General features: G+C 43.9%; 1 long non-coding RNA gene across 1 annotated transcript; it reads right to left on the bottom strand.

The window, feature by feature from the left end:
* Positions 1-8,194: 8,194 nt before the first annotated feature.
* LOC109262232 (uncharacterized) lies at positions 8,195-14,775 on the bottom strand. Its single transcript, XR_002077677.2, has 3 exons — positions 14,304-14,775; positions 13,936-13,997; positions 8,195-8,227 (listed from the first exon to the last, which is right to left on the bottom strand). It is a non-coding gene; the product is annotated as an uncharacterized LOC109262232 (long non-coding RNA).
* Positions 14,776-27,190: the final 12,415 nt, after the last annotated feature.

Here is a 27,190-nt window from a genome sequence, read left to right as displayed (position 1 = left end):
TACAATAAGAAGACTCCTTAAAATTTTTCTAGATACATATTATATAAGCTGATTACCATTTTTCTCATGCTTAGAAAGACCACAGAAAAACCAAGTTTCAAGGGCAGTATTTCGCGCTTGATAAAAATTATTGAACTCTAAGGGCACCTGGGTGGCCCAGTCCACGAAGCATCCAACTCTTGATTTCGGCTCAGGTCATGATCTCTAGGTTCTCTAGCATCGAGCTCTGCACTGACAACACGGAGCCTCCTTGGGATTCTCTCTCTCCTTCTCTCTTTTCCCCTCCCCCACTCATGTGTGCATGCTCGCTCTCCCTCTCTCTCTCTCAAAATAAACAAACATTTTTAAAAAGTCACCCAACTCTAGGGTATTTTATACTATCCAAAGTAATTAATCATATTAAAATTTTATACACAGAAGTAAAAGGGGTTGGGAATGCAGAAAATAGTCCTACTTTGTAAACTGAATTGTCATAAATTGTATAACATGAAGGCACTGTTGAAAAATTTGGTGTGGGGGGTTCCAGAAGATGGCGGCATAGGAGGACGCGGGGCTCACAGCGCGTCCTGCCGATCACTTAGATTCCACCTACACCTGCCTAAAGAACCCAGAAAACTGCCAGAGGATTAGCAGAAGGGAGTCTCCGTAGTCAAGCGCAGACTAGAGGCCCACGGAAGAGGGTAGGAAGGGCGGCGAGGCGGTGCGCGCTCCACGGACTTGCGGGAGGGAGCCGGGGCGGAGGGGTGGCTCGCCGGCCAAGCAGAGCCCCCGAGTCTGGCTGGCAAAAGCGGAGGGGCCGGACAGACTGTGTTCCGACAGCAAGCGCGACTTAGCGTCTGGGAGGTCATAAGTTAACAGCTCTGCTCGGAAAGCGGGAAGGCTGGAGGACAAAGGGAGGGAGAGCTGCTGAGCCCCCGGACGGCAGAGCTCAGCTTGGCGGGGAACAAAGGCGCCAGCGCCATCTCCCCCGCCCATCCCCCAGCCAAAATCCCAAAGGGAACCAGTTCCTGCCAGGGAACTTGCTCGCTCTGCGCAAACACCCAACTCTGTGCTTCTGCGGAGCCAAACCTCCGGCAGCGGATCTGACTCCCTCCCGCTGCCACAGGGCTCCTCCTGAAGTGGATCACCTAAGGAGAAGCGAGCTAAGCCTGCCCCTCCAGCCCCCGTGCACCTTGCCTACCCACCCCAGCTAATACGCCAGATCCCCAGCAACACAAGCCTGGCAGTGTGCAAGTAGCCCAGACGGGACACGCCACCCCACAGTGAATCCCGCCCCTAGGAGAGGGGAAGAGAAGGCACACACCAGTCTGACTGTGGCCCCAGCAGTGGGCTGGGGGCAGACATCGGGTAGGACTGCGGCCCCGCCCACTAACTCCAGTTATACACCACAGCACAGGGGAAGTGCACTGCAGGTCCTCACCACGCCAGGGACTCTCCAAAATGACCAAACGGAAGAATTCCCCTCAGAAGAATCTCCAGGAAATAACAACAGCTAATGAACTGATCAAAAAGGATTTAAATAATATAACAGAAAGTGAATTTAGAATAATAGTCATAAAATTAATCGCTGGGCTTGAAAACAGTATACAGGACAGCAGAGAATCTCTTGCCACAAAGATCGAGGGACTAAGGAACAGTCACGAGGAGCTGAAAAACGCTTTAAACGAACTGCAAAACAAAATGGAAACCACGATGGCTCGGCTTGAAGAGGCAGAGGAGAGAATAGGTGAACTAGAAGATAAAGTTATGGAGAAAGAGGAAGCTGAAAGAAAGAGAGATAAAAAAATCCAGGAGTATGAGGGGAAAATTAGAGAACTAAGTGATACACTAAAAAAAAATAATATACGCATAATTGGTATCCCAGAGGAGGAAGAGAGAGGGAAAGGTGCTGAAGGGGTACTTGAGCAAATTATAGCTGAGAACTTCCCTGAACTGGGGAAGGAAAAAGGCATTGAAATCCAAGAGGCACAGAGAACTCCCTTCAGACGTAACTTGAATCGATCTTCTGCACGACATATCATAGTGAAACTGGCAAAATACAAGGATAAAGAGAAAATTCTGAAAGCAGCAAGGGATAAACGTGCCCTCACATATAAAGGGAGACCTATAAGACTCGTGACTGATCTCTCCTTTGAAACTTGGCAGGCCAGAAAGGCTTGGCACGATATCTACAGTGTGCTAAACAGAAAAAATATGCAGCCGAGAATCCTTTATCCAGCAAGTCTGTCATTTAGAATAGAAGGAGAGATAAAGGTCTTCCCAAACAAACAAAAACTGAAGGAATTTGTCACCACGAAACCAGCCCTACAAGAGATCCTAAGGGGGATCCTGTGAGACAAAGTACTAGAGACATCACTACAAGCATAAAACATACAGACATCACAATGACTCTAAACCCATATCTTTCTATAACACTGAATGTAAATGGATTAAATGTGCCAACTAAAAGACATAGGGTATCAGAATGGATAAAAAAACAAGACCCATCTATTTGCTGTCTACAAGAGACTCATTTTAGATCTGAGGACACCTTTAGATTGAAAGTGAGGGGATGGAGAACTATTTATCATGCTCCTGGAAGCCAAAAGAAAGCTGGAGTAGCCATACTTATATCAGACAAACTAGACTTTAAATTAAAGGCTGTAACAAGAGATGAAGAAGGGCATTATATAATAATCACAGGGTCTATCCACCAGGAAGAGCTAACTATTATAAATGTCTATGCGCCAAATACCCGAGCCCCCAGATATATAAAACAATTACTCATAAACATAAGCAACCTTATTGATAAGAATGTGGTAATTGCAGGGGACTTTAACACCCCACTTACAGAAATGGATAGATCATCTAGACACACAGTCAATAAAGAAACAAGGGCCCTGAATGCTACATTGGATCAGATGGACTTGACAGATATATTTAGAACTCTGCATCCCAAAGCAACAGAATATACTTTCTTCTCGAGTGCACATGGAACATTCTCCAAGATAGATCATATACTGGGTCACAAAACAGCCCTTCATAAGTTTACAAGAATTGAAATTATACCATGCCTACTTTCAGACCACAATGCTATGAAGCTTGAAATCAACCACAGGAAAAAGTCTGGAAAACCTCCAAAAGCATGGAAGTTAAAGAACACCCTACTAACGAATGAGTGGGTCAACCAGGCAATTAGAGAAGAAATTAAAATATATATGGAAACAAACGAAAATGAAAATACAACAATCCAAACGCTTTGGGATGCAGCGAAGGCAGTCCTGAGAGGAAAATACATTGCAATCCAGGCCTATCTCAAGAAACAAGAAAAATCCCAAATACAAAATCTAACAGCACACCTAAAGGAAATAGAAGCAGAACAGCAAAGGCAGCCTAAACCCAGCAGAAGAAGAGAAATCATAAAGATCAGAGCAGAAATAAACAATATAGAATCTAAAAAAACTGTAGAGCAGATCAACGAAACCAAGAGTTGGTTTTTTGAAAAAATAAACAAAATTGACAAACCTCTAGCCAGGCTTCTCAAAAAGAAAAGGGAGATGACCCAAATAGATAAAATCATGAATGAAAATGGAATGATTACAACCAATCCCTCAGAGATACAAACAATTATCAGGGAATACTATGAAAAATTATATGCCAGCAAATTGGACAACCTGGAAGAAATGGACAAATTTCTAAACACCCACACTCTTCCAAAACTCAATCAGGAGGAAATAGAAAGCTTGAACAGACCCATAACCAGCGAAGAAATTGAATCGGTTATCAAAAATCTCCCAACAAATAAGAGTCCAGGACCAGATGGCTTCCCAGGGGAGTTCTACCAGACATTTAAAGCAGAGATAATACCTATCCTTCTCAAGCTATTCCAAGAAATAGAAAGGGAAGGAAAACTTCCAGACTCATTCTATGAAGCCAGTATTACTTTGATTCCTAAACCAGACAGAGACCCAGTAAAAAAAGAGAACTACAGGCCAATATCCCTGATGACTATGGATGCAAAAATTCTCAATAAGATACTAGCAAATCGAATTCAACAGCATAGAAAAAGAATTATTCACCATGATCAAGTGGGATTCATTCCTGGGATGCAGGGCTGGTTCAACATTCGCAAATCGATCAACGTGATACATCACATTAACAAAAAAAAAGAGAAGAACCATATGATCCTGTCAATCGATGCAGAAAAGGCCTTTGACAAAATCCAGCACCCTTTCTTAATAAAAACCCTTGAGAAAGTCGGGATAGAAGGAACATACTTAAAGATCATAAAGGCCATTTATGAAAAGCCCACAGCTAACATCATCCTCAACGGGGAAAAACTGAGAGCTTTTTCCCTGAGATCAGGAACACGACAGGGATGCCCACTCTCACCGCTGTTGTTTAATATAGTGCTGGAAGTTCTAGCATCAGCAATCAGACAACAAAAGGAAATCAAAGGCATCCAAATTGGCAAAGATGAAGTCAAGCTTTCGCTTTTTGCAGATGACATGATATTATACGTGGAAAATCCGATAGACTCCACCAAAAGTGTGCTAGAACTGATACATGAATTCAGCAAAGTCGCAGGATACAAAATCAATGTGCAGAAATCAGTTGCATTCTTATACACTAACAATGAAGCAACAGAAAGACAAATGAAGAAACTGATCCCATTCACAATTGCACCAAGAAGCATAAAATACCTAGGAATAAATCTAACCAAAGATGTAAAAGATCTGTATGCTGAAAACTATAGAAAGCTTATGCAGGTAATTGAAGAAAATATAAAGAAATGGAAAGACATTCCCTGTTCATGGATTGGAAGAATAAATATTGTCAAAATGTCAATACTACCCAAAGCTATCTACACATTCAATGCAATCCCAATCAAAATTGCACCAGCATTCTTCTCGAAACTAGAACAAGCAATCCTAAAATTCATATGGAAACACAAAAGGCCCCGAATAGCCAAAGTAATTTTGAAGAAGAAGACCAAAGCAGGAGGCATCACAATCCCAGACTTTAGCCTCTACTACAAAGCTGTCATCATCAAGACAGCATGGTATTGGCATAAAAACAGACACATAGACCAATGGAATAGAATAGAAACCCCAGAACTAGACCCACAAACGTATGGCCAACTCATCTTTGACAAAGCAGGAAAGAACATCCAATGGAAAAAAGACAGTCTCTTTAACAAATGGTGCTGGGAGAACTGGACAGCAACATGCAGAAGGTTGAAACTAGACCACTTTCTCACACCATTCACAAAAATAAACTCAAAATGGATAAAGGACCTGAATGTGAGACAGGAAACCATCAAAACCTTAGAGGAGAAAGCAGGAAAAGACCTCTCTGACCTCAGCCGTAGCAATCTCTTACTCGGCACATCCCCAAAGGCAAGGGAATTAAAAGCAAAAGTGAATTACTGGGACCATATGAAGATAAAAAGCTTCTGCACAGCAAAGGAAACAACCAACAAAACTAAAAGGCAACCAACGGAATGGGAAAAGATATTTGCAAATGACACATCGGACAAAGGGCTAGTATCCAAAATCTATAAAGAGCTCATCAAACTCCACACCCGAAAAACAAATAACCCAGTGAAGAAATGGGCAGAAAACATGAATAGACACTTCTCTAAAGAAGACATCCGGATGGCCAACAGGCACATGAAAAGATGTTCAACGTCGCTCCTTATCAGGGAAATACAAATCAAAACCACACTCAGATACCACCTCACGCCAGTCAGAGTGGCCAAAATGAAGAAATCAGGAGACTATAGATGCTGGAGAGGATGTGGAGAAACAGGAACCCTCTTGCACTGTTGGTGGGAATGCAAATTGGTGCAGCCGCTCTGGAAAGCAGTGTGGAGGTTCCTCAGAAAATTAAAAATAGACCTACCCTATGACCCAGCAATAGCACTGCTAGGAATTTATCCATGGGATACAGGAGTACTGATGCATAGGGGCACCTGTACCCCAATGTTTATAGCGGCACTCTCAACAATAGCCAAATTATGGAAAGAGCCTAAATGTCCATCAACTGATGAATGGATAAAGAAATTGTGGTTTATATACACAATGGAATACTACGTGGCAATGAGAAAAAATGAAATATGGCCTTTTGTAGCAACATGGATGGAACTGGAGAGTGTGATGCTAAGTGAAATAAGCCATACAGAGAAAGACAGATACCATATGGTTTCACTCTTATGTGGATCCTGAGAAACATAACAGAAACCCATGGGGGAGGGGAAGGGAAAAAAAAAAAAAAAGAGGTTAGAGTGGGAGAGAGCCAAAGCATAAGAGACTGTTAAAAACTGAGAACAAACTGAGGGTTGATGGGGGGTGGGAGGGAGGGCAGGGTGGGAGGGAGGGCAGGGTGGGTGATGGGTATTGAGGAGGGCACCTTTTGGGATGAGCACTGGGTGTTGTATGGAAACCAATTTGACAGTAAATTTCATATATTAAAAAATAAAAAAAATAATAATAAAAAAAAAAGAAAAGCAAAAAAAAAATAAAATAAATAAAAATAAAATAAATAAATAAAAAAAAAGAAAAATTTGGTGTGGTGCATGTTGAAATATGTTCTCTAAAAAGGCAGGATAATGGCATGCAAGCAAGGTACCTTTATAAAAACAATTCATTGCATTATCAGCATCTTGGTTTATAGCACAGGGGTCATGAAATGTTTATATGGAATATGAGACATGTTGCCACGTGAAACCTCTTGGCAATATTCAGATTAAGTTGAGGGTCCAACACTGGAGCACTCATGCACTGGGAAACAAAACCAAAAATCTAATAACTAGCAATTTTGTTGGTAGACTGCCAGTGTAGCAGAGAACTTCCGTTTGCAATTCAGTAGATATTAAAAGTATTCTAACAAAATGTGCATAAGACATGACATAAAACCAAACCAAATGCCTTAAATATACTTTGTTAAACCATCAGTACACATAGACCTAAATTCATTTTTTTAAATGGTCCCATACTCCATTACTTTATAGAAGTGAAACTTTACTTCCTTATTAATGAATGGATATTTAGCCTATCTCTGGGGCACCTAGGTGGCTCAGTCTGGTGAGCATCTGACTGTTGATGTTGGCTCAGGTCATGATCTTGTGGTCGTGAGCTCGAGCCCTGTGTTGGCCTCTGCACTGTTAACGTGGAGTCTGCTTGGGATTCTCTCTCTCTCCCTCTCTGTCTCTGCTCCCCCTCAATGCTTGGGCTCCCGAGTGTGCACATTCTCTGTCTGTCTCTCAAAATAAGTAAATAAACATTTAGACTATCTCCAAATGTTTGATATGGGAATGCGATAATAAATATCCTTCACATATGCATGTAACATATTTATATAAGTAACCTTAATATATCTATCCTATTTTGTATATGTAATAATATATAATAAATGCTCTTATAGTGTGTGTGTGTGTGTGTGTGTGTGTGTTTGCACGTGCAGGCGCACGCGCTTGCTTATAGAAGTCACGTATTTCAGAAGGACCCAGTCCTGGCAATGAAACCATTGGAATAAAGGGATGACCTACCTGAAATATTTTTCTCATGTTATATTATTTATTTTTGACAGTGACAGAGACAGAGCACAAGCAGGGGAGGGGCAAAGAGGGAGACAGAATCTGAAGCAGCCTCCAGGCTCTGAGCTGTTAGCACGGAGTCTGACACAAGGCTCAAGCTCGTGAAGTGCAAGATCATGACCTGAGCCAAAGTTGGACGCTTAACCAACTGAGCCACCCAGGTGCCCCGACATATTTGAAATTTTGAAATACACTGCTAAATCACCTTTCAGAAAGGAGTCACCAATTACATCCAGCCACAGTGTCTAAGAATGTCATTTTGCTCACATTTCCTAACTTTGGTTATTTTTTTTAATAAAATATTTATCACTATGACTGCAAAAAATGGTATCTCGTTGGTATTTACATTTTTCTCATTAGCACGTAGGATGAAATAGCTCCACGAAAAATACGAAATTTGTTCATCATGAACATTAGCTCAAACTAGAAAAGTTTGTTGAATAGGAAAATAACAATTAACTACTACTTAAGTATTGCTATAGTCTTACCTATCAGAATCCTTATTTCTGTAATAGGCATTTGATGGTTATCAGTTTTTCCATTCTGTCTTTGTGGAATTAATCCAGCAGCCGCAGCATCATGTATGTTTTCTGATACTTCCATGTCACTTCCTCTGTGCTTTTTTTCTTCAACCTTTAATGGAACTTGATACTAAAGGTAATTGTTACTTTAGTCAATAAAAAGAAGTTTTTTCATTCATTTTATCAGTTGACACTTAGTTTGTCATAAATTCAATGGAGGGAAATATTTTGTGTTTATCATTACAAGTAATTGTAATTTTTATAAACTCTGCTTCATTTCTATTGGAATTAAAAAAAAACAGAAGTTACTAAAATTTCTAAAAGGGCTTTCTTAATTTTGTACTCTTATTCATATCCACACTTTGCTACCGAGAATTCCCCACCCACACCCACCCCATCTGACCAAGAGATACAAAGAAATAAAAAGACAAGAGACAAAATTTGTCCTTTTCTATCCTTACCACCTGGGTTTTACACAACAGCCAGATTTAAAACATGTGACATGGAAATGCTCCAGTAACAAAAACAGGAAGCTTTCCTCTTTCTGCACGGAGTTATTCTTTCCCTGACTGCCTTTTACAATTCTTTTTCTTTTGGATCCTAAGGTTCTCAAAAAAAGTGACAGTGTCCCCTAAAATTTATGAACCAAAGTTTGCCACAACACAAAATGAATAAAGTGAAACGGACGTTAGGGTGGAATTCTGGGAAATTAGTAATGCTCTCCGAATCTCACATTCAATAACCATAAAACTTTATAGGGAGAGGGTATAAAAGTAATGATCACCTTTAATCCCATTTGCTACTGATAACGCGAGTAAAACTCAAAAAGGTTAAATGATTTGTCCCAAGTTCCTAAAGTGGCATTATCTAGCATTTTATGGCACCAAAAGAGATGATACAATTCTTGAATGCTGAATCAGGGAAATGACCACAAATTCATTAAATTAGTCAGATGCATGAAAATTATGACTTTGGCACAGTAAATTAATACCTTGATAGGGGATGAGTAGATTCGCTATTTATTCTTTTAAAGGAGGGTACCTCTAGATTTTGTCTATTTCTAAAGTCCACACATCTCAAAACTCAGTTTTCTCCCTTGGAGTTAAATACTGAAGGTTTGCTGAAGGTTTATGCTACCCACATGGTAAAAATCATACAGGCCAAAAGGTATCATAATTTATTGAACATAAAGTGAAGGTTTGACTCAACAGAAACATCTGAGAATGAGATTTTTAAAATGTGAAAAAAAGGGGTGATAATACAAATAGCTGCTATTAAGCCTATCTCAAAGGGGTCATGTTGAAATTCTAAGTTCCAAGATTGTGAGTAAAGCAGACAAGACTGCATATATTTGTGGGGAATAAGCTTAGGAATTCCCTGAGCCTGCACTGATGGGTTAACCAGGCATAGAAAATTACAAAACCATAGGATGCTCACACCCAAGTTTGGGTAAACAATATTAGGTATCTAGGTATAGAGAGGGCAGGGCAAAGGCTCCAAGACAAAGGTGTGTGAGGTAAACAAGATTAGATACTCAGGAGGACACATTCCCCAATTTAGTACTATAGCAGAAAGCTCCTTTCACAGGAAGGAAGGACCAAATTAGGTAAACAGGTAAATAGGGCTATAGGCTGTAGGCTGCAGGGTGAAGATGCCCAGAGGGGAGCTAATTAGCAAAAGAAAGGTGCCTTGTGGATCCTGAGGTAGCATCTGTCTTCTCCCCTAGACTAGCTAAGATAAACAGAGAAGCTGCCTCAGGTCAGCTGTTAACAACAATCTGCCAGCCTCCAGGATTTTGTTTTAAATTGAACCTAACACCTAGCACCCTATATCTTGAAACCCCCTTTCCCTCATGACCATGAGATCCTGTTCACAGATTGATTGTTTCTTTGTGCACGTCCATCACCATGTTTGGAAGCCTTCTGATCCTAAAAAAAACAGAGCAAGGACCCTTAATCCGGGCTCATGTGTTCTCCAGGACATTAGCTGTCTCTCCCATTGTAATCCTGTATCCCGCTGCTGTCTTGCTAGACAAACAAGAACCCTAGACCCAGAGTCTACAGACATGTACTGAAGCAATAGATTGCTTTAGCTGGGGACATTTGTTTATATTCCTTCTCTTAGTTATTGCTTCTTTCTCATTTTATTGTTTATGGAAATGCAATTTATATTTAAGCCAATATATTAAAAAACAACAACCTGGAATTATTATGTTTTTTAAGCAGTTTCTTTACAGTTATTCTGGTTCATGAGGTCACATGGTACTTATATAGCTAAGTTAGTTTCCCAGTTCATATACTACTTGGAAGACTGACACAGAAACTTTAAGGAAAACAAATCATAAGAATGTTTTCCTAAACTCTTATTTGTTAGATAGCAGAAATAATCTATTTCCAGACACAATTACTTATTTAGACAATTCCATTGTATGCACACTCTTGTTCTCTTGAGTGGAAAATCAGAATGGATCAGATAATTGCTAAAGAGAAAAAACAAGAGTAACAGCAAGGCGGACCTCTATTCTTTTGGAGGTTGAACTTTCTCTCTTTCCAAAGACAGGAACTCTGCTTGTGACATGCCTATCTCATTCTTAAACCTTTGCATATCTTGATGTAATTCTTCACTGAGATATACTTCAGATGCTGGAAAACTAGATGCTGAAGAAGAACTCACAATTTTTAATTCAGAATCAATACTTGTAGAGTTATGACTACTGTCATTATCTGCATATAATGGCTTCTGGAAAAAAAATCTTGTACTGGTTTTGTTTTCTCGTGTTTGTGACAGCAGAAATATCATGCTTTTTTTGTTTGAACCATGTGTTTCATCACATCGCAGCAGGCAAGCCACAAATCAAAAAGGCTCTCTGAATCACTAGACTGAGGTCTAATTTACAATCGGTGGTATTTTGGTCCATATTTTTTACCATTTGCATGTCAAACACTTGGCCTTCTTTCACTTTAAATGTAACTAGTCGGTTCCTTGCTTTTTCGTTTTCTATATCATTTTAAAAATCCTCATTGTTGTTAAAAAGATGCTCAATATCTGGTTTGTTCTCATTTTCATAGTCTGATTTACTTTTTCTTTATTATGAAATTTATTGTCAAATTGGTTTCCATACAACACCCAGTGTTCATCCCAACAGGTGCCCTCCTCAGTGCCCATCACCCACCCTCCCCTCCCTCCAATCCCCCATCAATCCTCAGTTTATTCTCAGTTTGTAAGAGTCTCTTATGGTTTGGCTCTCTCCTTCTCTAAGGTTTTTTTTTTTCACTTCCCCTCCCCCATGGTCTTCTGTTAAGTTTCTCAGGATCCACAAAAGAGTGAAAACATATGGTATCTGTCTTTGTATGACTTATTTCACTTAGCACCACACTCTCCAGTTCCATCTACGTTGCTACAAAAGGCCATATTTCATTCTTTCTCATGGCAAAGTAGTATTCCATTGTGTATATAAAGCACAATTTCTTTATCCATTCGTCGGGTGATGGACATTTAGACTCTTTCCATAAATTTGGTGATTGTTGAAAATGCTGCTATAAACATTGGGGTACAAGTGCCTCTATGCATCAGCACTCCTGTACCCCTTGGGTAAATTCCTAGAAAGAAATTCCGAGAGAGGAATATGCTGGCAGTGTGAATCGGCTTAAGACTCTCTCTCTCACCCTTCCCTCACCCACCCACCTGCTATTGCTGGGTCATAGGGTAGATCTATTTCTCATTTTTTGAGGAACCTCCACACTGTTTTCCAGAGTGGCTGCACCAGTTTGCATTCCCACCAACAGTGCAAGAGGGTTCCTGTTTCTCCACATCCTCCCCAGCATCCATAGTCTCCTGATTTGGTCATTTAGCCACTCTTGACTGGTGTGAGGTGATATCTCAGTGTGGTTTTGATTTATATGTCCCAGATGATTTGCTTTCATTTAAAGAAAGCTTAGAAGATGACTGGCAAGCATATTCTGGGGACCCAGAGTATGAATGAGAGAGAATGACATTTTCAAGGCTAGGCTCTTTTTGTTCAGGAAATGTCTGAAATACTACCGAGACAGACACTCCAAAAGCATCTTCTTCCTCACAATCAAGTACAGTATTTGTCCAATTCGAAGGTATTTCCTTTCAGTTGGTTCCTCCTTAGAGTGACCCCGTGGTGGTTCTTCTTCAAGATGAGTAGGAATGCTGTGTTGTTAACAAATTTCACCAAACTTCAGCTTTCACTCACTGGTGATGAGTTTTAAGCTATTTTTCCAGTCTAATTTGCCTTATTCCACATTTCCTCAAAGTTTTGCATAGAAGCATGTCTTAAATATAGAGATATATCATTCTCCCTATCACATTCCTTATTCATTGCTGGTTCTTGAGTCATTTTTTGCAGTTGCAAAAACAAATGGTTAATTTCCTTGTTTTGATTTTCACATGTTTGTAAAAACACCTTATCCTTAAGTAATCAAGTACAGACAAAGAAAAATGAGAAAATAATTACAATTTTACTGTTAACTTTCTTAATCTATGTTTAGCTGTTCCCAAGTCACTGGATTGTAACTTCCTGTAAGAAGTGAAAACTAACTTGCCTTAGCCTAAGACAGAAGAAAAGTATGAACTCATAAACTTAAGTTTGTCCGTTTTTGGACCTAAACAATTCATTATATGTTAAATCGACCAAAAAATAAGTTAGATGATTTTTAATTTTACAAACCTTAAAAACTATTTAGCTTACCATCCCTTATAACGAGCACTAAAGTGCATTTGAGTACGTTTTAAAGATTAATAACTAGAGAATTGGAAAATTTTAAATTATTAGCAGCCAAATCAATTAATATCAAAGAGAAAGATATATTCTGGCAGTGTGAATCGGCTTAAGATTCTCTCTCTCACCCTTCCCTCACCTACCCATGTGCTCTGTCCTCACTCTCTCTCTCAAAAGAAAGAATTAAAAGAAAAAGAAACCATAAGGAACAGAAAATACATTTACACGATGGTACTCTATTTATTGAAAAACATCTGTGTGTAAGTGGACTCCCACAGTACAAACCCTCCTGGTTCAAGAGTCAACTGTATACCTATATGATGTCTCCACTAAGAGATTACCTGAACTTAACATAGCACCAAATTAGAAAATCAAAAACCCATTCCTACTTTCCCATTCTTTTCTGGAACTGACGGCCATTTTTTGGCCTCCAGACATCTTCACATTTAAAACAAGTATTCTTGGGGGGCCTGGGTGACTTAGTCGATTAGGTGCCCAACTTTGGATCAATTCATGTTCTCAAAGTTCATGAGTTCAAGTCCTGCATTGGGCTCCTTGCTCTCAGTGCAGAGCCTGCTTCAGATCTTCTTTCCCCCCACCCCACTCTCAGCAATAAAAAAACATTCACCAAAGTATCCTCAATATTTAGTAAGTCACTAAAAGCCACTGTGATCATTTTGTCTTCTATTTCTATAGCACCCTTTATAGGTTACAAAACGTTGCCACATTTGTTCATTACACATAACCAAGAGGTGGGTATTGGTGCCATTTTTAGGAAAGAGGTCATTGACATTCAAGCAAGTTTTCCAAGATCCCACAGCTAGGAAGTGACGGAACCAAGATGCTAGCATGTCTTTTGATTTCAAATACAGTGCTTGTAGCTTTATGCAGCAGCTGCCTGGGCCTAAGAGATCAGGACTTTTTTAACTCATTCCTTAGTTGTCACCTTAGAATAGGTCATCATTACTTTACTTATATTACTACAAGTATGACTGCGACGTTATTTTAATTATCCAAAAGTCAAAGTCAAAGCATCTCTTGGACGTTTTAACATAATTCCATGCTTATATTTAAAAATAAGAAGAAGACAGTACCTCAGGAAGAGAAGGTGATTCCACATCTTCCTCTTCTCCTAATTCTAATGCTGACATCATATCTAGAGAATAGTGTCACAGATAAATTAATGAAAACATGTGTTACTATGAATTTTAAACACATACAAAGTCTATCTCCATTCACGAATATTTCAATAAAATAAAAGCAATAGCAGAAAAGATGTTCAGGGGGTTCAAGATTTTCCAGAAGCAAAAGGGGGTAGTACTTGAGATACTTCTAAAGAAAGATAGCAACAGAAAAATATCTTCACAAAAAAGGACAATATATTTGGATCTACATACTTTCAGATTTTTTCATACTAGCATTTAATCATAGGAAAACAACTCACAGAGATTCACTAGCCTACCACTTCTGTAATTTTTATGCACTCCACCAGCAGAAGTCCAACTGTCATTAACTGTTTACTCTGGTGGCACATTTTCAATAATACCAACACCACCTTCCTTTGCTTCCATTGCTGACTTTGCTGTTCCTTCCTAGAAAAACAGCACAAAACAAAAACCCAACTTCAGAAAAATATCACATTAATTCATTTGGTCATGCACTCACCCACTCAAAAAGACAAGTACATACTGCATCTGTCAAGTCATAGCCACGATCCGGGGAAGAGCTGGAAATATAAATAAAAGACAGAGTCTGTTCTATATGCTAGTAGTGGTAGAGATGCATGAAAACAGGCAAGGACAGAAAAATACCATCCACTAGTTCTGCAAGGGAAGTTAATAACGTACAGTGAATGCACAAAGGAGAAAACACTTACATTTGGGAAGCTCAGCAAACGCTGGGAAGATACGGCTGTATCTTAAAAGACAGACAAACTGCACAGGGAGGGTGGGAAGGGCATTCTATAATGGCAAAAGGATCAAGTATGAAATAATATAGTAAGTGACACCTATGCAATATGGCAAAACTGGAACAGAGTTATTGGGAATGGGATAGAGAGATATTACTGGAACATGAGGACGAAACCAAAAAAAAAAAAAAAAAAAAAGGAGCGGGAGGAGTGTTATGCTAGAACATGAATTTTCTCCTTCAGGTAATGGGGATCCATTGAATAAGCAGAGGAGTGACATCGTCACAAGTATATTTTAGAAAGGTCACTCTGGCAGCAATGTAGGAGGAACGTAAAGGAAGAAAAACCAGAAGAGTACTGCAAAATTATAGGTGAGAGAGGGAATTACAGGAATAACATATGAAAAATGATAAGCAGGTACAAAATATCGAATGTGGTGAGTGACTGGATGTGGTGATTTCAGGGAAGTTTGGAGTCCAGGACGTTTCTTGTTCCAGGGCTGCTATTTATTAAGCTAGGGAACACAAATGACAGAGCAGATTACAAAGAGTCAGGGAAGAGGAAAGGGAAAGGGTCAGAAACAATGTCTTTAAACTAAGGCATATTAAATTAAAAGTACCCAGCGGACCTCCAAAAAAATGTTAGGGCCGCCTGAATGCCTCAGTCAGTTAGCACCTGACTCTTGATTTTGGCTCAGGTCATGATCTCACAGTTCTTGGGTTCAAGCCCTCCATCTCGTTCTGTGCTGATAGTGCAGGGTCTGCTTGGGATTTTCTCTCTCTCCCTCTGTCTATTTGCCCCTCCCCACTTGTGCTCTCTCTGTCTCTCTCTCCAATTAATAAATAAACTTTTAAAAAAAGAAAAAGACAAAAATTCAGATCAATACACTTCATGTAAGAAAAGCCCATTGTAAATATCTATAAAACATATTAAACTGATAAACTAATGCAAACCTACACAGAACTGTGAACTTTTGAAAAGGAAAGTAAAAGGAGGTGGGAGGAGTTAAGATGGCAGAGGAGAAGGATCAGAATTTCCCTTGTCCCTCAAACACAGCAGTATTGAGGTCACAACACTTGGAATACCAGGAATACAGGCTGCAGACGGACAAAAAAATCTCCACAGGTGCAAAGAGACAGCTTGGCGGGACAGAAGGGTGTGTATGCGAATTGGGAGAAATAAAATGGGCAACACAGGCATGGATTGGGGGAAGCCCTTTGGAGGAGAAATGAAAGGAAGAGAGACAGAGGCTGTGGGAAGTGTATTTGGATATGAGAAAACCTGTCCGGACCACAGACCAAGGAGAGATCCAGAGAGCCAGTTTCTACTTTGCAAAACAGCCTTAGAAGTTAAAAAACAGAATTTTCAAGGTTGCCAGACTTTCTCTAGATCGGAGTTGCCACCTCCCACGCCTGGTGGGGACTGAGCCTCCCCTAGGCTCTCAGGGCAACACTGGGAGAGAACACCTTGAGTATGGTGGAAAGAGGAGGCATTGCCCTGCCCAAGGGAAAAAGACCCTGCAAGCAGGAGCCAGAGGCCCTTTGTCAACTGGGCAGAGTGGTGCTACTCCAGAACCAGGTATGAGCAAAGCGGGATCCTATAGGGTTTTGAATCCCAGCTTAGTGCTCAGGTAGCACAGGAGACTGTGCAGCAAGGCAAGCCGGCCCCCCAGGCTGTTCTCTGAGGACGGCCTAAACAGTGAGCTTTGAGACACCTCATGTGGGCAGGAGAGATTGGGGTGTTGCCATTTCTCTCCCCATGACCAACATCGTGGGGCTTCAGGGAATGGACAGTGAGCCTCAGGGGAGGCAGGCCCATTACACCAAACCCTGCCTCTATGTGCCTCGTAACTGCTTCTCTATGGGAGTGAGACTGACACTGATGTGACCAGACAGCCCCTCCTCTAGACCAGCACAGCCACCAGTCCCAGGCACCAGTAGACCACTCTCCTCTGGTTTTCTATCTTTGTTTGTTTGTTTGTTTTCATTTGAATTACTATTCTTTTTATCTTTTCTTTTTTTAATGTTTATTTCTTTATTTTGAGAGAGAAAGTCAGTGATCAAGCAGGAGAGGTGCAGAGAGAGGGAGAGAGAAAGAATCCGAGCAAGATCCATGCTCTCACTGCAGAGCCTGATAGGGGTTTCCAACCCACCTATAGCAAAACATGACGGGAGCTAATTCAAGAGTCAGACGCTTTACCAACTGAGCCACCCAGGCGCCCCTTTTTCTTTCCTTAGCTTTCCCTTTCTTCTCTTTTCCCTTTTTTTTTTTTGTCTTTCTACTCTCCTCTTTCCTCTTCTCCCTTTGGAATCAGCCTAGTAGTCTTGGTTTGACTTTGGGTCAAAGCTATTTATATATATTTTCCCTTTGTTCTTCTGTTCTGATTCTTTGTTTGATCAGGCATTTTATCTATACTTTTCCAGATCTCCTTATTCATTTTCCTCCCTCTCTTTCTGGATTAAGCCCTATGGCTCCTTTGAGACAATGCCTGGTCTTTTTTTCCACTCCTGTCATTTCTCTCTTTGGGCTAAGGAATCTTCACCACCCTCTTCTCCTTTTTTTCCAAGATTACTTCAACAAACAAATCGAAGCACACCTGGTGGAAGGCCCAAATCACCACTCCAGGAGCGAGAAAAGTAGCCAAAGACGAAACAAAAGAGTGCACACAACACACTCCAAAAACACTTGTTCAACTGTCAGGCCCGGGAGAGTGTAGGACCACTTTTTAATATAGTAGTACTCGCAGGTGTGGGACACAGAATAAGCTATTAAAACACATAAAGGACAGGAAAGTAGCCAAAACGACAAATGAGAAGAATTCTCCTCAAAATAAATTCCGGGAAGAAAGACAGCCAGAGAAGTGCTCGAAAGAGACAGAAACAATATGTCTGATCAAGGTTTTGGAATAACACTCATAAGACTCATAGCTGGGCTTGAAACGAAGCTGCTTCAGAGATCAAGGACCTAACGAATCATCACGATGAATGCTGAAAATGAAATGTTGTAAAGGAGATACAAAATAAACTAGATGCAGTGACAGCAATGATGGGAGAAGTAGCAGTCAGAATAGGTGAAATAGAAGGTACAATTATGGACAAAGATGAAGCAGAGAAAGAAAGAAAGGAAATTACAAGACTACGAGTCAGGTACCAGAGATCTAACTGATTCGGTGAGATGAAATAATAGCCACATCATAGGAGTCCCAGAAAAAGAAGAGTGACAGAAAGAGGCAGAAGGTTTATTTCAACAACTTATAGCTGAGAGCTTCCCCATCTGGGGAAGGAAACAGGCATCCAAGTCCTGGCGGCACAGAGAATTCCCTTCCAAATCAACAAAACCAGGTCAACACCACAACGTGTCATAGCGAAACAAGAAAAATACAAAGATAAAGAGAGAATTCTGAAAGCAGCTAGGGACAAATGGGTCTTAATCTACAAGGGAAGACACATAAAGATAGCAGCAGACCTGTCCAAAGAAACTTGGCAGGGCAGAAGGGAGGGGTAGGAAACAGTCAATGTGCAGAATGGAAACATATGCAGTGAAGAACCCTTTCCCCAGCAAGGCTGTCATTTAGAATAGAAAGAGAGAGAAAGGCTTTCCCAGACAAACAAAACCTAATGGAGTTCATGACCACTAAACCAGGCCTGCAGGAGATCCTAAGGGGCGACTCTGTGGGTGGAAAGCAGCAGAGACTGCAAAGGACCAGATGCCTCACCAAAAGCATGAAACCTTCAGATAACACAATGACACTAAATCCATATCTTTAACTAATCACTCTGAATGTGAATGGACTAAATGCCCCAATCAAAAGACACAGGGAGTCAGAATGGATAAAACACAAAACAAAACCAAAGAACAAGATCCATCTATATGTTGTCAACAAGACACTGATTTTAGACCCCAGGACACCTCCAGATTGAAAGTGAAGGTAATGAGAGCCACCTATCATGCTACTAGAAGTCAAAAGAAAGCTGGAGTCGCCATACTTCCACCAGACAGACTAGATTTTAAACGAAAGACTGTAGTAACAGATTCAGAAGGGCATTGGATCATAGTTAAGGGGTCTATCCATCAAGAGGAGCTAACAATTGCAAATGTTTATGCCCCAAAGTGAAACGCCCACATATATGAATCGATTAATCACAAACATGAATAAATGTATACATACAAATATCATGATTGTAGACGAATTTAAGACTCCACTCAAGGCAATAGGCAGATCGTCAAGGCAGAAAATCAGTAAGGAAACACAGATCCAATGTGTCATTGGACCAGATGTTTTCAGATATACATAGATATATATTGGACATAATGTATACATTTATATACATGGATATCAGTATAGATATATTGAAATCTTTTCATTTAACAGCAGTAGAATGCACATTATTAAGTGCACATAGAACATTCTCCAATATAAGTGACATCCTGTGTCACAAAACAGCCCTCCACAAATATAAAAGGTCTGAGATCATACCTTGCATAATTTGAGATCAAAACAACGAGCACTTGCTCATTCTTTCTCTCTCGCTCCCTTTCCAAGAGAAATACAAACATTACAAAAAACATTTAGCCCAGCTCCTTCAAAGAAAGAGAAAAAAAAGAATAATAAACCTTGTGGGGCAATGAGTCATGGATGAAAACTACACACAGACAGTAGAATTCCATAACCAATATGTTGACAATGGAGTTTACATAAAGTGATGTACTAAAAGAACAGACACTAAAGAAATTTTTTCTGCCAGGAAATATTAGGGTAGGAGTAAATGATTAAAAAAGAGCATGGTGGAGGGAACACATAGGTGGCTCAGTCAGTTCAGCGTCCACCTTCAGCTCATGAGTCATGACCTCACGGTTTGTGGGTTTGAGCCCCACATTGAGCTCTGTGTTGACAGCTCAGAGCCTGCAGCCTGCTTTGGATTCTGTCTCTCCCTTTGTCTCTACCCCTACACCACTCGCATATTGTCTCTCTCTCTCTCTCTCTCCAAAATAAATAAACTTAAAAAAAATAAAAAATACCTTAAAAAGCATGGGGGGAGAAGAGGAAAAAAGGAAAAAAAAATAAGACATGACCAATCAATCAAGCATTAACTTAAAAAAGAAAAGGAAAAATGTGAGCAAAATAAGGTAAGTGGAAACAACATATATTTTTCAACAGGTACGTAAGTAGGATTGGGAATATACTATGAGCAATAGTCTCTTTTATACCCTTTAAAGATATATGTGTATATTGATGTGTATATATATATGTGTATATGTGTATACATATGTGTGTATATATGTGTGTGTATATATATATGTAAAGATATATGTGTGTATATATGTTTATATTATATTATATATATGTAAATATATATATGTAAAACACAGGCTTTGATTCACAGTATATCCCTAATAATACAGACTTTATCACTCTACAGTTATCTGGTTATAAATACTGTAATAAAGAATTTAATTTTTTTCACTATAAAATACATTGTTCAATTACTGGAATCTATCACTTCCTAAAACTATAAATTATTACTAGACTAAAGAATAAACAGAAAAAGAAAGGTTCCAAACACATCAACTTTCACTATGGAGAAAGAATTGGGAATGAGAATTCTAGGAAGAAATGTGAACCTTCAAAGGATGTATGTAATGGGACACGGATGGGGTTAAAAAAACAAAGGCTGAGGATGTTTTCTCTGCAATTCTAAGCTCACCATGAGAGAATACTAAAAATATACTATAATCTTCTTTCTTATGTAACTCCTGACTTCCAAAATATAATTCATTCGCGTTTATACGTATTAAACACTAAAACGGAATATAAACTGAAGACTTACTTTTTAAGTTCACATATTTAATTGTGATATATCATGCATATTTCATTACTATTCAAACCCCATTCTACGGAATTCCATTTCCATACTCATTTATTCACATTCAAAAACTATGACATTGCTTCTTCCAAGCAAGACTTTATTCTAGGAGCTCCAGGAGTCGAACAAGTATGTTTCCTAACCTCCAGTAGCTTATAATGATTTATGGGCTTTGAAATGAATATTTAAATAAATATCAGATGTCTGAAACTTTAAATTTTAGAATCTCACACACGGACTAAGAGGAGATATTTTTAAAAGATAGAATATGAAAGATTTCTGAAATTAGAAATTTGACAACTTGGCTATGAAGAGCCTCTGCTCATAGAGCTACAATTTTCAGAAAAGTATGTATTCTTCAGCGAGATGCACAATTTTAACTTACTATTCATAGAGTTAGTTCAAAAATACAGGGAAACAACTTTGTAAGGTAAATGTTGAGAAATAATGTAAACATCTAAATTTCTATTATCTAATATAATATTAGCTTAAGGTAGAACGAAGGATAGAGCCAAAGTAAAATCCTGTATCTCACCAAAATAAAAATGGGGTCGAGAAGAGGTTCAGGCTAACTCGACATGGAACCTGGAAACTCACGATGTTGTTCCCCAGGCCCAGCTGCAGCTGCCCGAGAGGATTCCGGAGGCCTCACCTATCAGGAGACCATCGACTTGTGTGGCCTTGGCAGCCAAAGACTGATCCTGAGTGGCCCCCTCCCTTGTGCCCTCAACTCAGGCATTCAGGGAGACCACTGCCCTGCTGTGGGTTCAGCGCCTGGAGCCTCCTGTGACCTAACCCTAACCCTAACCCTAACCAGAACCAGAACCCTCCACCGAAACCTAAAGCGGCCTCGATCCCTAACCCTCCACTTGAGCCACCACATCGCATGGGCCCTCACTTCAGCCCTCGAGGGAGATCACGAGACCAATGTCTTCTCGTCCCTGGCGACGTCCCTGGATCCAAACCTAATGTTAGCTAAGGCTCTTTCCTCTTGGGGACCCAATCCCAAGTTAACAACACCACGCACCTGGAGTCCAGAAGCGGTGCAGACTGACTTGGCACAGAACCCAGAAGCTCACCATGTCGTTTCCTAGGCCCGGATGCAGCTGCCCGACAGGATACGTGAGGCCTCCCGGACCAGGGGGCCATCGACTTCTGTCGACTTGGCAGACAAAAACTGATCTGAACGGGCACCCTCCCTTGTGCCCTCCACTCAGACCTTCTGGGAGAATACTACCCTGCTATGGGTTCGGCGCCTGGACCCTCCTGGGACCTAACCCTAACCCTAAACCTACCCTGAAGGGCTGAGTTGAGGGCACAAGAGAGGTGTTGGTCAGGATTAGTCTTTGGCTGCAAAAGCCACACAGGTCGATGGGACCCTGGTGGAGGAGGCCTTAGGAATCCTGTCTGGAAGAAGCGGCCAGCCTGGGAAATGACGTGGTGAGCTTCCAGTTTCCATGCCGAGTGAGCCAGCACCACTTCTGGACCGCAGGCGCGTGGTGTTGTCAGACGTTGGAATTGGGTCCCCATGGGGAGAGAGCCTTAGCTAGGGTTAGGGTTTGGTCCAGGGGCGTCGCCAGGGCCGAAGCGACTCCGGTCTCGTGATCTCCCTTGAGGGCTGAAGTGAGGGCCCATGCCACAAGGCGGCTCAAGTGCAGGGTTAGGTTTCAAGGCAGGCTTAGGTTTCGGGGAATGTGTCCTGGTTCAGGGTAGGGTTAGGGTTAGGGTTAGGTCCCAGGAGGCTCCAGGGGCCAAACCCACAGCAGAGGAGTGGTCTCGCCGAAGGGCTGAGTTGAGGGCACAAGGGAGGTTGATGGTCATGATAAGTCTTTGGAAGCCAAGGCCAAACATGTCGATGGATCCATGGTCAAGGAAACATTCGGAATCCTCCTGGGCAGCTGCAGCCGGGCCTAGGAAATGGCATGGTCAGCTTCCAGGTTCCATGCCAAGTGAGTCTGCACCGCTTCTGGACCTCAGGCGCATGGTGTTGTGAGACGTTGGAATTGGGTCCCCATGGGGAGAAAGCCTTAGCTAGGGATTGGGTTCTGGCCAGGGACGACTCCAGGGATGAAGCCACTCTGGTCTCGTCATCTCCCTCGAGGGCTGAAGTGAGGGCCCACTGGAAAAGGCGGCTCAAGTGCAGGGTTAGGGTTCAATGCAGGCTTAGGTTTCGGTGGAGGCTCCTGGTTCGGAGTAGAGTTAGGGTTACGGTTAGGTCCCAGGAGGCTCCAGGGGCCGAACCAACAGCAGGGCAGTGGACTTCCCGAAGGTCTGAGTTGAGGGGACAAGGGAGGGTGCCGGTCAGGATCAGTCTTTGGCTGCCAAGGGCACACAGGTCGATGGGCCACTGGTCGAGGAGGCCTCCGGAATGCTCTCGGGCAGTTGCAGCCGGGCCTGGGAAACGACATGGTGAGCTTCCAGGTTCTAAGCCTAGAGAGTCTGCACAGCTTCTGGACCCCAGGAGCGCTGTGTTGTCAGACATTGGAATTGGGTCTGCATGGGAGAAAGCCTTTGCTAGGGCTAGAGTTTGGTCCAGGGACGTTGCCAGGGCTGAAGCGTCTCTGGTCTCGTAATCTCCCTTGAGGGCTGAAGTGAGGGCCCATGAGACAAGGTGGCTCAAGTGCAGGGTTAGGGTTCTAGTCAGGCTTAGTTTTCAGTGGAGGATCCGGGCTCGGGAAAGGGTTAGGGTTAGGGTTAGGTCCCAGGAGGCTCCAGGCGGCGAACTCACAGCAGTGCAGTGGTCTTCCCGAAGGGCTGATATGAGGGCACAAGGGAGGGTGCCGGTCAGGATCAGTCTTTGGCTGCTAAACACACACACATCCATGGGCCCCAGGTCGAAGAGGCCTCCGGAATCTTCTAGGGCAGCTGCAGTCAGGCCTGGGAAATTACATGGTGAGCTTCCAGGTTCCATGCCGAGTGAGCCTGCACCGCTTCTGGACCCCAAGCACGTGGTGTTGTCAGACGTTGTAATTGGGTCTCCATGGGGAGAGAGCCTTATCTAGGGGTAGCGTTCAGACGAGAGATGTCGTCAGGGCAGAAGCCACTCTGGTTTCCTGATCTCCCTCGAGGGCTGAAGTGAGTTCCAATGCCACAAGACGGCTCTAGTGCAGGGTTAGGGTTTGAGGCAGGCTTAGGTTTCGGTGGAGTGTCCCGGTTCGGGGTAGGGTTAGGGTTAGGGATAAGTCCCAGGAGGCCCCAAACGCCGAACCAACAGCAGGGCAGTGGTCTGGGAAATTCCCAGCCGGGCCTGGGAAATGACATGCTGAGCTTCCAGGTTCCATGACATGTGAGCCTGCACCCCTTCTGGACCGCAGGTGCGTGGTGTTGTCATACATTGGAATTTGGTCCTGTTGGGGTGACAGCCTCAGCTAGGGTTAGCGTTCGGTCCAGGGACGTCACCAGGGTCGAAGCGACTCTGGTCTTGTGATCTCCCTCGAGGGCTGAAGTGAGGGCCCATGCCACAAGGCGGCTCAAGTGTAGGGTTAGGGTTCGAGGCAGGCTTCGGTTTCAGTGGAGGGTCCCAGTTCGGGGTTGGGTTAGGGTTAGGTTATATCCCAGGAGGATCCAGGCGCTGAACCCACAGCAGGGCAGTGGTCTTCCCGAAGGGCTGAGTTGAGAGCATAAGGGAGCGTGCCATTGAGGATCCGTCTTTGGCTGCCAAGGCCACACAAGTCGATGGGCCCCTGATCGAGGAGGCCTCCAGAATCCCCTCGGGCAGATGCAGCCAGGCCTGGGAAACGACATGTTGAGCTTCCAGGTTCCATGCTGAGTGAGCCTGCACCGCTTCTGGACCCCAGGTGCGTGGTGTTGTTAGTCGTTGGAATTGGGTCCCCATGGGAAGAGAGTCTTAGCTAGGGTTAGGGTTCGTTCCAGGGATGTCGTCATGGCTGAAGCGACTCCGGTTTCGGTGTCTTCCTCGAGGGCATAAGTGAGGAACCATGCCACAAGGCGGCTCAAGTGTAAGGTTAGGGTTCGAGGCAGGCTTAGTTTTCGGGGGAGGGTTCCGGTTCGGGGTATGGTTAGGGTTAGGGATAGGGCCCAGGAGGCTCCAGGCGCCGAACCCAGAGTAGGGCAGTGGTCTCCCCGAAGGGTTCATTTGAGCGCACAATGGAGGGTGTCGGTCAGGATCCATCTTTGGCTGCCAAGGACACACACGTGTTTGGGCTCCTGGTCGAGGAGTCCTCCGGAATCCTCTCGGGCAGCTGCTGCCAGTCCTGAGAAACCACATGGTTAGCCTCCAAGTTCTATGCTGAGTGAGCCTGCACAGCTATGGACCCCAGGCGCGTGGTGTTGTTAGACGTTGGAATTGGGTCCCCATGGGGAGAGAGCCTTAGATAGTGTTAGGGTTCAGTGCAGGGACGTCGCCAGGGCCGAAGCGACTCTGGTCTGGTGATCTCCCTCGAGGGCTGAAGTGAGGGCCCATGCCACAAGTCGGCTCAAGTGTAGGGTTAGGGTTTGAGGCAGGCTTAGGTTTCTGTGGAGGGTCCCGTTGTGGGTATGGTTAGGTTTAGGGTTAGGTCCCAGGAGGTTCCAGGCAGCGAACACACAGCAGGACAGTGGTCTCACCGAAGGGCCGAGTTGAGGGCACAAAGGAGGGTGCCGGTCAGGATCCGTCCTGGCTGCCAAAGCCACACAGGTCGATGGGCCCTTGTTGAGGAGACCTCCGGGATCCTCTCGGGCAGCTGCAGCCAAGCCTGGGAAACGAAATGGTGAGCTTCCAGGTTCCATGCTGAGTCAGCCTGCACCGCTTGTGGACCCCAGGCGCGTTGTGTTGTCAAACGTTGGAATTGGGTCCCCATGGGGAGAGAGCCTTAGCTAGGGGTAGGGTTCCATCCAGGGACGTCGCCAGGGCCGAAGCGTCTCTGGTCTAGTGATCTCCCTCGAGGGCTGAAGTGAGGGCCCATGCCAGAAGGCGGCTCAATTGCAGGGTTAGGGTTCGAGGCAGGCTTATGCTGTGGTGGAGGGTCCCGGTTCGGGGTACGGTTAGGGTTAGCGTTAGGTCCCAGGAGGCTCCAGGTGCCGAACCCACAGCAGGGCAGTGGTCTCCCCGAAGGGCTGAGTTGAGGACACAAGGGAGGCTGCCGGTCAGGATCCGTCTCTGTCTGCCAAGACCACACGCGTGATTATGCCCCTGGTCGAGGAGGCTTACGGAATCTCTCGGGGAGGTGCAGCCGGTCCTGGGAAAGGACGTGGTGAGCTCCCAGGTTCCATGCTGACTCAGTCTGCACCGCTTCTGGACCCCAGGCGCCTGGTGTTCTCAGAGGTTGGAATTGGGTCCCCAAGGGGAGGGATCCTTAGCTAGGGTTAGGGTTTGGTCCATGGACTTCGCCAGCGCCGAAGCGACTCTAGTCTTCTGATCTCCCTCGAGGGCTGAAGTGAGGACTCAGCAGCAAGGAGGCTCAAGTGCAGGGATAGGGATTGAGGCAGGCTTAGGTTGGGGTGAGGGCCGCGGTTCAGGGTAGGGTTAGGGTTAGGATTACGTCCCAGGAGGCTCCATGCGCCGAACCCACAGCAGGGCAGTGGTCTCCCCGAAAGGCTGAGTTGAGGGCACAAGGGAGGCTGCCGGTCAGGATCCATCTTTGGCTGCCAAGGCCACACACGTGATTGGGCCCCTGGTCCAGGGCGCCTCCAGAATCCTCTCGAGCAGCTGCATATGGGCCTGGGAAACGACATGGTGAGCTTCCAGGTTCCATGCCGAGTCAGCCTGCACCGCTGCTGGAGCCCAGGCGCGTGGTGTTGTCAGACGTTAGAATTGGGTCCTCTTGGGGAGAGAGCCTTAGCTAGGGTTAGGGTATGGTCCAGGGACGTCGCCAGGGCCGAACCGACTCGGGTCTCGTGATCTCCCTCGAGGACTGTAGTGAGGGCCCATGCAGCAAGGCGGCTCAAGTGCAGGGTAGGTTTCGAGGCAGGCTTAGGTTTCGGTGGAGGGTCCCGGTTCAGGGTAGGGTTAGGGTTAGCGTTAGGTCCCAGGAGGCTCCAGGCGACGAACCCACAGCAGGGCAGTGATCTCCCCAAAGGGCCGAGTTGAGGGCACATGGGACGGTGCCGGTCAGGATCTGTCTTTGGCTCCCAAGACAACACACGTGATTGGGCTCCTGGTCCAGGAGGCCTCTGGAATCCTCTGGGACATCTTCAGCCGAGCCTTGGACACGACATGGTGAGCTTCCAGTTTCCATGCCGAGTCAGCCTTCACCGCTCCTGAACCCCAGGTGCATGGTGTTGTCAGACGTTGGAATTGGGACCTCTTGGTGAGAGAGCCTTAGCTAGGGTTAGGGTTCAGTCTAGGGACATCGCCAGGACTGAAGCGACTCTGGACTCGTGATCTCCCTCGAGGACTGTAGTGAGGGGCATGCAGTAAGGCGGCTCAAGTGCAGGGTAGGTTCTAGGCAGGCTTAGGGTTCGGTGGAGGGGCCCGGTTCAGTGCAGGCTTAGCGTTAGTGTTAGGTCCCAGGAGGCTCCAGGCGCCGAACCCACAGCAGGGCAGTGGTCTCCCTGAAGGGCTGAGTTGAGGGCACAAGGGCCGGTGCCGGTCAGGATCCCTCTTTGTCTGCCAAAGCCACACACGTGAATGGTCCC

Source organism: Panthera pardus, unplaced genomic scaffold (genome assembly GCF_024362965.1).
Source record: "Panthera pardus isolate Hobbes unplaced genomic scaffold, ASM2436296v1 HiC_scaffold_13, whole genome shotgun sequence".
Lineage (NCBI taxonomy): Eukaryota > Metazoa > Chordata > Mammalia > Carnivora > Felidae > Panthera > Panthera pardus.
This window is presented reverse-complemented; position numbering and strand designations above follow the sequence as displayed.